This window comes from Neopelma chrysocephalum, unplaced genomic scaffold (genome assembly GCF_003984885.1).
Source record: "Neopelma chrysocephalum unplaced genomic scaffold, ASM398488v2 Primary Assembly neopelma1_155, whole genome shotgun sequence".
Lineage (NCBI taxonomy): Eukaryota > Metazoa > Chordata > Aves > Passeriformes > Pipridae > Neopelma > Neopelma chrysocephalum.
Genome location: NW_020897817.1, coordinates 506,154 through 518,421, shown reverse-complemented (window position 1 = coordinate 518,421; position 12,268 = coordinate 506,154). Strand labels below are relative to the sequence as shown.

Below are 12,268 nucleotides of genomic sequence, written 5' to 3'. Positions count from 1 at the left end.
CCAGCCCAGGAGAGCAGGATCTCTGTTTCCCAGCCCCTAACCAGAGGGTTATCCCAGCCCCAGCCCCCTCTCCCGGGCGATGCCGAGCCGCTGATTCACTGACTGCTCACGCCCGCCTCGCATGAGCTGCTGTGAATGTAATCTGCTCCAAACACCCCGGCGGGACCCATAAACTTTATATAAGGAGCCTTAACTCAAACAGTAAGAGGCTCCCAGGGCCCATGGAGAATGGCTCAAACGCTGCCGTGGATGGATTTTTTACCCGTTTTGTTTTTTCTTTCGCAGTCACAAAGGCTGTTTTCTGTTTGTTTTGCAAAACAAAAGCAGACAACCCCCCGAAAAAACCCTGTCCCCCAGTCTCCTCTGCCACAGGCAAGGCAGGGACGGTGTGCCAGCCCTTTGTCATCCATCCAGACTCGGATGCCCTGCATGGAAAGGCAGCTGGGCGACCTTCCCTGGTCCTTGTCCTCAGCAGGGATTCGTGAAAAGAAGGATTGACGTTGTTTGATGGGATATTTGCCCTCTCAGCACAGCAGGGAAGTTTAACAGGAATGTACAATTCCACTGTGGTAAAAACAGGCTCGTGGGATGAGCCCTGCTGGGGCAGAGCTGGTTTGTGCCATGGCAGGAGCAGATGTTCTGTCCAGGTTGGGCTTGATGATCTTGGAGGCCTTTTCCAACCTAAATGATTTTATGATTCTAATAAAAAGTGTCATTTTAATGTCCACAAACCATGGAGGGAAGCTGGAATTACATTATCTCCCTGAACCTGACACCAACAAGGATTTGGCTGTTTGGCTCCACTTTGAGATAATTGTTTCCAAGGATCTGAATGTAGAAAATATTTTAAAAACAACTTTAGAATCAATAGCTCTTTTAATTTGCAACTTGTAGCTCACTTTGACAAATAACCCAAAAAGGGAGGATAAATAATGCAGCTTCAATTATATTTCTGTACAATATTTGTCTTATTTTGTGTTGTGTGCTGCTGAGCTAATTCAATTTTCTGCTGCCAGCCCATGCTTGTTCCCCTTTCACTTGTAATATATAACTTTATGAAGAGGGACTAAATCTTCCTGCGTGAATGGCACTTTATCCTCAAACGTGAATGTTTCTGGAAAATAAGAGAAAATAAACCAACAACTACACTCTTCATAAAAGTAAGAAAAGCTGCACAGCTGAGTTATTTTTCAGTAGGGACAAATGATACACAATAGAGGAAAGCAGGTGGCAGCTGGGAAACATTCAGAAACCTCAAGAGGCCTCTGGTTTCACAGCTGGGAAGCAGGTCCTGATACCCTCTGCTCCAACAGGAGCTCCTTTGAATCCCCAAGCCAAGGGGGCTGGTGGAGAAACTCGTTCCCTGCTCTTCCTGCTGCCTCTCTGAAGGACACACCGAGATCTGTGGTGTAGAAACAGCGGCTCCTGCCCCCAAAAGATGAAAACTTAAACTGGCTTTGGAGCCTGGGGGTGGGAATTTCAAATTATCTAAAGGTGAAGGTCAGAGCTCACTGGGACATTCCAGCGTGCCCAGGAGTTACTGGAGCTCGGTGCCCACTGCCCTGGGCTGGCACCACAAAACCTGTGCCTGTTTGAGGTGCTGTCACTGCATCTGCATCCATGCAGAGTTCAGGGCTGGGATCTCCTTGTGTGGTGACGTGGGACAGTCCCCACAACCAGCTCTGTGCTGAGCAGGACACGGCGAGTGGGCACTCAAAACTTTTACCCCATTGCTCATTCCTGACATTTCTGTAACTTCTGCATCCTGCAGTTCACTCTCCCGAGCTGCCCTGGGAGCTATTTCTGCTCCAATCCCAGCGCCTTCCAATCGCTTTTTCTCTAAATTGCTGCCTCTGGAGGGGGGAAACGAGCCACCACCAGCACTTGTTTCCCGTCTAAAGGCAAAATGTCAGTGAGGCTGTGGCTGTGCTGGTGCCCGTCAGCTCACGGCATCCCCTGGGCCGGCTGCTGGGAGCCAATAAAGAGACAGAGGAGGCTGTTCAGCTAAAGGTTGGGAATTGTTCACAGCAAACTGACAGATGTTTATGGTTCATGAGTACATTCCCAAAAGGACAATGTTAGCAGCTTGAAAAAACGGGAGGGAGGAAAGATGGAGGAATTGATTTAACATCTGTGTTTTTGTTGAGAACGTGTTCTCTCAGGGGTGTTGGGGAGCTGACATTTTCACAAGGCAGGAGTGGGGCTCATGGCTAATTGTGGTCCTGATGGCAAAACAGAGCAGGGGATCTAGAGGAAAGATTTGGAGGCTGCAGCATCTCCTTCAGAGCTCCTCCATTGCCTGGAAAACTGACAGGGAGAAAATACGGGGTCACTACAACTTTGTCCTCTTGGCTTGTTTCACTCACTGCTTTGCAGCCTGTCCCTTGTCTCAGCATGACACACAGAGCCTGGAGGGAGCACCACTGCTCCAGGAATGGTGCTGGGAGAGAAATCCACCCTCCTCCTGGTCTCTCTGCCTCTGTCCCCTACCCACAGCCGGCCCTGCAACTCACAGCCTCTCCCATGCAACACTTGGGGCTGCAGGGGTTTGATTATTTTTCAGTTTTCCACTGAGCTGGTGCTGCTCTCACACAACCCCCCGATACAGGAGCTGTGTGAGCAGAAAGCCCAACAGCAACAATGCAGGTGGCTCTCCACGCTCCCACACTCCAGAGGGACAGGATCCACGTTGCACCTCCCTGCCTTTCAGCCTGCTGGGTGTTAATTTTAGCACAGAAACTTTCGTTTTTAGGGCTGAAAATGCAGCTGGTGACAGGGTTAACACCTGTTGCTGTGGGCTCCCTCACGGGAGGCAGCAGCATCCTCAGGAGTATTGTGGCTGCACTGCCAGGTTTGTCTCGGAGCTCCTCCCAAAATCCTGGTGGGAGCTGTCAAAGCTTGGGCACCACAGCCCTGCGCTTCCTGCTGGCCTGGTCTGATTATCAGACAAATTTGAGGGTGTTTCTGGCACAGGTAAGATCAGCTGTGGTGTGATGGATGAGCCAGCATGCACTGCCCGTGTCTCCATTCCTCATCCCTGCCCTGGGCTGTCAGGGAGCACCAGGTGCTCCGGGCACTCCATGGACAGGGGACGTTTTTGGGAGCAGGGATCTGTCTGTAGGGTGTGTACTGAGCACATACAAGGTGCCTTCCCTCACTCAGCCGGTGCTCTGTCCTTTGCCAGTGGATCCTCCCCTGTGCTGCTGCCCTGAGCTCTGCTCCTGCAGCTACAAAGGCTTCCAAAGCACACTGCCAACGTTTTGGGGCACCCACAGCTCTGGACCTGCAGGGAAAACCAGCAGCTGCAAGGTCACTGGCACATCTCCTCAACCAGGCCCCAGAGGGGTGAAGCTGCACACCCCAAAGCTGGGTTTCAATGAACAGGGTGCAAAAGGGAAGCCCCAGCTCTCCAGCGCTCAGCAACACCAGAAATCCCGGATTAGCCAAGAGCAGAATCAGCCGAAGATGTGGAGTTTTTCTTTATTTTCAAAGTAATAAACTCTGTAATTAACCATAGCTTAATAAGTCATCAATCTTGTGTTAAAAAAGGAGTAATGAACTAATTAACTGGAATGCATTTCCCAGTATAGACAATCAATGCCTTATCTTAATGCAGGGGTATCTCTGGAGGGGAAGGAGGGAGGTTGGCAACAACAAAGAAACTAAATATTGAGAGAGAGAGAATGATTTGTTTTTCCCCAAAAAAGGAAGCAGATTAAGGGACAAACTCCAGTGTTTGAAACCCAGGATACTTACTTCCCCCGTTTTCATTCCTAGAGAAAATACAGGCTAAGAACTACCCTTAGTAGTCTCTCAGTAACTATTTTATATTTAAGACAAGAACCACAAGGCTGGCAAACCCCCTTTTAATCACCCTCCTCTCCCCTCCCCAAGTTTAAAGAAATGTAAATTGCCCTTCCAGAGGCAGTGCCTTCAAAAAGAGGGACTTTGCATATCTGTGAGATTTCAGAATGTGTCCTTCTAATCTTCCAGTCTCACACATATTTATTCCAGTGATTCCCTTTGCTTCCCCTAGTCAGCCTAAAGTTAATTCAAGTCATTTTATACTCCAAAAGCAAGCCTTTTCTTGTGTGTTTAAAATACAGTTTGAGCCTCTCCCAGTTCAATAGAGTCACTTGGGCTGCGAGCAACTGCTCAAGCAATTGCTGCTTCTTCCCTCCAGAATATTACATTCCCTGTTGCTCACAACAAAGCCCTCACGAGTGTTAATATTGTTGTCATGGTGACTGACAGCTGCTGCAAACACGGCTGATGTAAAGTTAAATTGCTGCACTTTGGAAGCGGCGCAGAGCTCGGAGCTGATCCCTCACATCCCCCCGGGAACACTCACGACTGAGAGGCTTCCACCAATTCCATCAGGAAGCTTCACACACACCTGTCTGACAGCGGGGCTGGCACAGGGACATCTGATCTCATCTCCTGGGCTCAGCAGCTCCGAGGCTCAGGGCAGAGAACCAGGGGCTCCTCCAGCTCTGTTCTGGGGGCTGCAGGGGAGGGGGAGATCTCTGCCAGCAGCAGCTGAGCCATGAAGGAGCAAAAAGGTCCCTGGTGTCCACACCACAGCCCCACATGAGCTCCAGGGAGTGAGAACTTACAGAGTGACCCATAGATGTTGTGATAAACAAAGTCTGGAGTTTCTATAAGTTTCTGAATAAGAGTTTATCCTATGGTAAAAGCAAAGCAGCCAGCTGGGTGACAGAAATGGGGACAAGTTTCCCAAATCTGCACACCTACTACAGGGTAGATTTAGTATTTATCTTAGCTACTTCATGCATATTAATTATATCATATACATATACATTCTACAGGTTTTTGCTAAGTATTTAATATATGGGTTTTCTTACAGCTAAAGCTAAACGATTATCTCTACAACCAGTCATAATTCCTGCATTCTTGGATGAACAGGCACCTAAAAAGACCATATTTTATTCTTAGGATAGTAGGGAGGTTCAGGGCCCCTTGACCTTGTAAGGGTCTGTTTTATTTCTTTCTGGGGGTGTAATTAAGTTTTACAATCCGTTTGTTTGATTTTGATGTAATCACCCATTTGTTTCACGAATCACAATTATTTATCACAGATGTGTAAACTCAGAGCAAGCTGAGCTGCAGGGTCTTGCTGAGCACCAACATCTGAGGGCTCCCCAGGAGCCAGTGTCTGTACCAGGATGCCTCTGGAGGCCTCAGTTCATTCCCTTCTATCCCACAGTAATGTTCTCTTCCTGCTTCTGAACCTGCAGGGCTGGGCAGGGCTCTGAGGCACAGCAGGAGCAGCTCTGTGGGATGAACCACCACCAGTAACATCCCTTGCAGGAGCCTGGGCAGGTTTGAACTCCCCATCCAGGTCCTCTGTCCCTCTGTCCAACCTCCCAGAGAGGCTCCCGGCCCCAGGGCAGGAGGAAGGTCTGAGTCCATCACCTGGGCTCAGGAACCATCTCCCACCACATCTCAGGGGGCTCAGAGCTCCACCAAGGGATGGAACCCACGGTGGTGGAATCAATCACACAGATGGAAGTGCGGGAGCGAAGTTTGGGTCAAGAAAGGCCAATTTCAAACCACATTTTTAATTAAACTGGGGAAGTTTTTAACTGATAAAAACATCTTTAGTTGGCTTTAATGGCATTTAGCTGCTTTAATTGGGATGTCTATATTTGGAGTTTGCAGACAGAAACAGATAATAAGGCAACAAAAACAGATCACAGGGGCTTAAAATCTTGGCATTTGCATAACCCAATTGTTCACATTATGAAACGGAAACCCTGTTATCAGCTTGCATAAAACAGCTTGTTTTGGTAGATTGCAAATACTGTGTTTAATTAACCAAGCTTCAGGGACAGTGAATCTTATTCTTACAAGATACCACTCCGTGGAAATAAAGGCATTTTCATTTAAATAAAACAAAAGGGGATGTTTATCAGGATGTTACTTAATTGTCAGCATTGCTAAAGAGTTTTGTTCCTGCTACAATTTATGAACTGGAATTGATCAGTGAAGCAGGGAACCAGACGCCTTTGTCCTGTGCAATTAAAGCTCTGTCATCTTAAATCCTGGCATTAATGATGCCAAGGGGAGAGGGGGAAGATCTGCAGGCACACTGGAAACCCTGGGTTGTGAATGACACCCAGTTTTACCCAATTAGCCCTCTCCAAGCATGTCAATCTTGGTGTTATCTAACTCTGGCTTTTCCAGAAAGTCCATTCCAATATCCCTGAGGTCCCAGCACACTCCCCATCACAGAGCAGAGGATAAAGTTGGGCAGTTATGAGAGCACAAGCCACTGACACATTCTCTGCCACCTCCTTCCTCAGCATTCCAGCAGGAGATGCTTATCTGAAATCCAGGAGTTGTCCACAGAGCAAGATGGAAAATAACTGAACTGCCAGGGATTAGGTTTTCCTTGCAGAAAACGCTGCTGGGAATGGAAAACATTCTTGTTTTGAGCTTTAGACACAATAAAACCTAAACATTTCTGTATCTAGATGTGTTCTCACCAACATCTCCAGTACGTCAGAAACCATTTCTCATCAGGGGGAAAAAAACCCACCCAGGCACATCCAGAAATGTTGTTTTCTGTGCTGCAGCCTCCCTGGGAACCTGCCCCTGGCACGGCAGGAATGTGCCCCCTCCTGGGAGCACAACCAGCTCCAGGGAAAGCAAAGGGGAGGAGAGGCTGCTGTGCACACAGGGGACAGCCCTGCCCACATCAACACTAATGCAAAGCACAAACCACGGGATGCTCCTCTGAAATATGGAGCTGTACTTGAAAGGACACAAAAGCTGCAGTTGCTGAGCTGCTTCCAGCCACAAAATGCATTCCATGGCCTGAAACAGCCTTATTTACCTGCTGTGTTTTCCCGTGATTGCTTAAATATGCTCATCACAGTGATCTTCTTGCTGTGCAGCACCACTGAACTCCTCCTGTTCCCAAGTGACAATGTGCAACCTCTGATCTCTGACCGCAGAGAGACCCCCCAGGTATGACCCCCCCAGACACCTGGAGGCAGAGGGGAGAGTCTGACAGGGGGAGTTCAGTGAGGGTAGAGGCTGCTGGTGAACCCAGCAAAGCAGGGAATCAAAGGAATGTGCTGGAGTAATTGGAGGGGAGAGCAGACGCTGCTGGCAATAAAGGCCCGTGTGAAACCCAGCTGAGAAGCCAACTGTGAGACCCACGGGGGCAAATTTCCCTCTGGTAGGGACAAAAGAGACCCAGCAAGTGAATAGTGGAAAAATCTCTTGCAAGGTGCCCATTATCAGGCAGCAGTGAGGCTGCAGAAAGTGGTGAATTGGATCTGAGCAGGGCAGGGAAGGGAAGGGAAACAGGCACCCTGTGGACACAATTACAGAGCCAGCTCAGGAACTGAGGGTGTGTAAATGCAGGAGCAGCACACGGGAGAGGATGAACTGAAAGCCATTTCCTCACACGTGCCAAGGAAACGTTCAGCTCCCTGCCCCTGCTTCTTCCTACACTTCCACCAGTTCCCACCTTTGCCACTGTCCACACCCTGGCAGCTCCATCCCCTCCGGACCCTGGCCCTGCTGGCAAAGGCAACCTGGGTGTGCCCCAAGTGATGGAGGTGCCCCACAGCGAGGGGGATTCTGCTCCCAGTCCTGCTGGGATCCAGCACTGCCCAGCCTTGAGCTGCCCCAGCCCTGGAACCTCCCAGGGAAACTTCCCAGCAGCCAGATCGCTCCTGGAAAAGGTGAATGTGGTGCTTGAAAGGCACCAAATCCTTTAATCCCTGCAGCCACTTTAACCCTTGGCCTCCAGAGCCTCGCTGAAGGATCTGAGAGCTTCCCGAAATCCCAAAGTATCACAAGGATCATTGTACATCCTTAAATAAACCTCCTTTCTTCAGCTCTCTCCCTTTGTGAGGATTTGTGCTCCAGGAGGCAATGGCTTGAGGTTCCAAACCCTCTCCTGGTTTTCAGTTCTTGCCTCTGGAGGGTTAACAATCCTGGGGAGAGCAGCAGCCTGTCTATCCACTTTGGTAATTGAAATCAATTTCTCTGCCTTATCTGGAGGAAACCTATATAGTCAAGACACTAATCTGCTGGCTCTGGCATCTTTTAAATGAAAACCTATTTTAAAAAAAGAAAAAGGTCCTTTCCCTGCCTCCTGATGCTCCTTTGCTCAGCTTCCAAGGGGTGGGGAGAGACAAAGCTCCAGGCCCTGAACCTATTTTGGGAGCTCACAGGCTGGCCAAGGGGACATCCAGCGGGAGGAGGGATGCCAAGAGCAGTCGGGAGAGGGGTTTTCAGCCAGATTTCTCCCTGCTGCAGCTCCTTGGCTCGTCCTGCAGTTACTCCCAGGCTTTGTTCCTGACTCCTGCAGGGGTCACAAACCCAGGGTGCTGGGTGTGCTCCCTGTCACAGGCAAAGCCCCCCCAGCCTGCTCTGAGGGGGGAGCAGTGCCTCCCTTCCCAAACCTCCCAAATCTCCAGTCACCCAAAAGCAATCCCGCAGAGAAAGAGCAGCCCCAAACCTCTTCTCTCCTAATCCTGGTCATTAGGAGTCCAGCCAAGACAATAGATTTCTAATTTGCAGTCAATCAGGCTTGAAATCCCTGTAGTTTTGGCTGCAATTATATAGATCAAGTAATCAATAGGGAATCATAGCTCCCTGACCCTAAACCAGGGTGAGCTCTGCAGGCAGTGAGATCCCAGGGGCAGCCCCAGAGCAGGGAATGAGGAGGGAAGCACAGAACCAGTGGCCAGAGCAGAATCTGGGGCTCCCCTGTGAGCAGAGACTGAAAGGACTCGAGTTATTACTGACCCTGAAGTCTGAGATGTCCTTACATACACTGACCATGGTCCTTTCCAAACATCCACCCCACTGCTGGCTGCACGAGGCTCCAGCACCATTCCCCAACGAGAAATGTGCATTTACCACAAGTTAACAATTTGTAGTTTCCTTCAAACTAAGTGCACTTTTTGAGCAAGACAGTATAATTAAATGAGGCACATTAATACCATGAGATAGGCATCACTGACCACGTTTATGACAATATTAAAGGAATTCGCAGAGAAAACGAACTTATACCCTATAAATCAAAGCATTTTGGTGCACAGAATTTGGGAACATGAGTCTATGAATTGTAATAGAGCATGACCAAGTCTCATCAGCAGAAGTAAATATAAGCCCCCGATGACAAACAGACACACACATCCTATCTGAATGTTTTTTCAATTTAAAGCAGTTCCCTGATTCTTATTCTCTTAATCGAGGTAATTTGCTTTAAGTGTCCCTTGCAGCTGAGAAATTACAATTGCCCCTTTAATATTCTGGTAATACAAACTGCATTTTCCCCATCTGATGCTAATCCTCATGCTCCTCAGAGGAGGAATCCTCTCTGGATGAGAAAAGCTTGATAAGGGACCAACATGCACATCAGAAAATGAAATGTCTGACAGTGATTTGACTGCACAAGGGTAGAGGGGGGAATGGCCATTTCCCTGGCCTGGCTTCCCCAGCCACTTATCCATTAGAGGAAATTGCCATTATATTCCTTTCAGCTCCCCGAGAAGTCAATAGAACATAATGAAGTTATCACAAGATGCAGCTTCCTGAGCTAATTTGGTGATGACAATATAAAGCAGCTCTGGGTAAAGGTTGGGAAGAACTTTGTTTGCAGAAGGGAACATGAAGATGGTTGGGGTTATACAGGACAGGCAGGAGTTTCTTCCACTGTCCTTGCTCTTTCAGACAAGGTTTTCTTATCCTTTGATTGCTAAAAATGTCAAAAAAAGTTTCAATACTCAATGTCACAGCAACAGGAATCTGAGGAATCAATAGAGGTACAGGCTTCTCTTGCCTCTGACACTCAATCATGACACAAATGCTCGTTCTCTTCCTCCAGCAGCACTTCCAGAAGGTTTTTCAGGAGAGCCTGATGCACGTGTGGATTTTGCCTCAGCAGAACACCAAAGGAATAAGAATCCCAGAATCCCAGACTGGTTTGGGTGGGGTTTAGTTTGGTCTTTGCTGGAAAAATTACCAGGATGAAGGTCAAGGAGCGATGTGGGCTGACCTGTAAATATCTGGCATTTTCAGTGCTGTCTCAGAGCACCACAATAAACCCCTGTGAGCACAAACCTGGCTCAGAATGAATCCCCAAGTGCTCCACAGAGCAGGAAACTGCCAGGGGACACTGTGGGCCCTGGGCAGAGAGAACAGTTGCACTTTCACCATCTCTGCCAATTTTCCTTCCCCCTCAAATTTCGATAGGCCGTGTCCAATTATTGACTGACACATGTTCCCCTCGCACCAGGGTATCATCAGACCACGGCGCCTGTGTCAGTCCACAGAATTAGCAGCTATAATTGGGCCCTTTTAACAAGGTACACAACACATTTTAAATTAAATTGCATTCCATAAATCAGGTTAACCTTTTCAACATTGCTCTAAGAAAATTAATTACTCATATCGAAGCACATGACCTTTTCACAGTGCCTGGGATTAGCTTCCACGTTTCTTTTATTTTCCCTTCTCTCTGCTCCTCCCTCCTCTCTCCCCCAGCCCAGAACTTCTTTCTTCATTTAAAACCATCAGAGTCCAAAAAGCATCAAGGTTGAGCACCTTGCCTCATCTCTCACGGCTTCAGCCAAGCACAGCTTAATTGTTTAGTCCTCTCCCAAGCAAGCTGCCCCCTTCCCCCTCCCCTCTTTCCTGCCCAGGTGCCAACACTCAGCTTTATTATCTGACCCTTGAGTTGGGTCTGATGTCTGCTTGAAACACCTGGAAGTCTTGTGACTCCCTTTCCATCACCAGTAACTGGCAATATTTCTGCTTTATTAGCTTCAGAATCGTAAATAAAGTGTGGCTGAGTGCCCTGAGAGCTCAGAAGGAAGAAAAGGGAAAAGTGCTTAGTGTTAAAGTTTGCCAGAACTTTCTACAGTTCTGCAATAGTTTTGCAGGGCTCAAGGGAATAAATATCAGCAGGGAGTCCCAGCAGGCACATCAGGAGAACAGGAATCCCTTCAAGCAGGGCAACCTTCAACCAAAACAGCCCGAGAAACCCAAACAGGTACAATCCCACTGTCCCCACTTGATCCTACCTGTAGCTCCCACGCGATTTGGGTTCTGTGAGCTCCCTTCCACCTTCCACAGAGAGTTTAAAGGCTGGTTTAGCAACACCTACAAGTAACAAATCTCCGTTTTAATGGGGAGAATCGGGCAGAGAAAGGCTGAGGGAGCAGCGGCCGCTCGGGGAACTCACCCTGTCCCCAGTCTGTCCCAAATCTGTCCCCAGTCACCGATAACAGCCCACCCAGCTGCCCCCGCCCCAGAACTGAGGTCCGGCCTCAGTTGTCTCCTGTTCTTTGTGAGGGCAGCACTGCTGGATCTTCAGGGGGAGAGAAGCAAACTAAATCATGGCTCTGCAGGACAATCCCTTCCGCACTTTTCCAGAGTCCCTTCTGGGATAAAAAGTGCTGATGACCCGAGGGGCTGTGACCCCCCTGCAGCCCATCAATGCTGATGACCCGAGGAATTGTGACCCATGTGGAGCCCATCAGTGCTGATGGCCCGAGGAATTGTGACCCATGTGGAGCCCATCAGTGCTGATGACCCGAGGAGTTGTGACCCATGTGCAGCCCATCAGTGCTGATGGTCTCGAGGGGCTGTGACCCTCGGCTGCACCCTCGGCTCTGCTCTGAGCCCCACAGCGTGCCTGAGCACACTCTGCCATGTCCCGGCTCTGCTCTGCCGCGCTCTCTCACCCACCGCGGGACTCTGCCCGATGCTGTTCACCTTCTCCAGGATGGATCCTCTGGTGACTCGCTGGCTCGTGCTCAGGGATTGAGAGGGATGAGCCCCGTGGCCACAGCCTCGTCCTGTGTCCAGACTGACCAGGGCTCCATCTGTGCTCTGGGCTGGCTCTGGCTCTGACTCTGGCTCAGCCCCGCGGTGCCCCGTGCCCTGGGCTGGCCATGGCTGCCCTCCTGCGATGCCTCCTGCTCCGGACTGACCCTGACTCTGTCTTGGTAGCGATGGAAGGACACACCTCTCTCGTTGAGGAACTGGGCAGCGGGGTCTGCTCGGTGCCATCCCTGTGGCACCCGGACTGGCAGCGCTGATGGTGGGATGAGCTGGCTCTTCCCTGGGGCGGAATCCAAGCTCCCTGTGCAGCCACTGTTGGACTGGCAGGTCTGTGCTGCCGGGGGCCACCGCCGTGAGGGGACATCGCCGTGGGAGCCCCCCGTGAGGACGTGGCCGTGCCCCGGCCCCGAGCCGTGTGCTGGCCCCACGGGAA

The 12,268-nt window shown here is 49.8% G+C and overlaps 1 protein-coding gene across 1 annotated transcript in view; it reads right to left on the bottom strand.

Moving 5' to 3' along the window:
* Positions 1 to 11,436, bottom strand: part of CSF3R (colony stimulating factor 3 receptor) — a 59,109-nt gene extending 47,673 nt beyond the window's left edge. Inside the window, exon 1 of the mRNA XM_027701244.1 lies at positions 11,073 to 11,436. The gene's annotated coding sequence lies outside the window, so the exon portion shown is untranslated. The remainder of the gene's footprint in view (positions 1 to 11,072) is intronic.
* Positions 11,437 to 12,268: the final 832 nt, after the last annotated feature.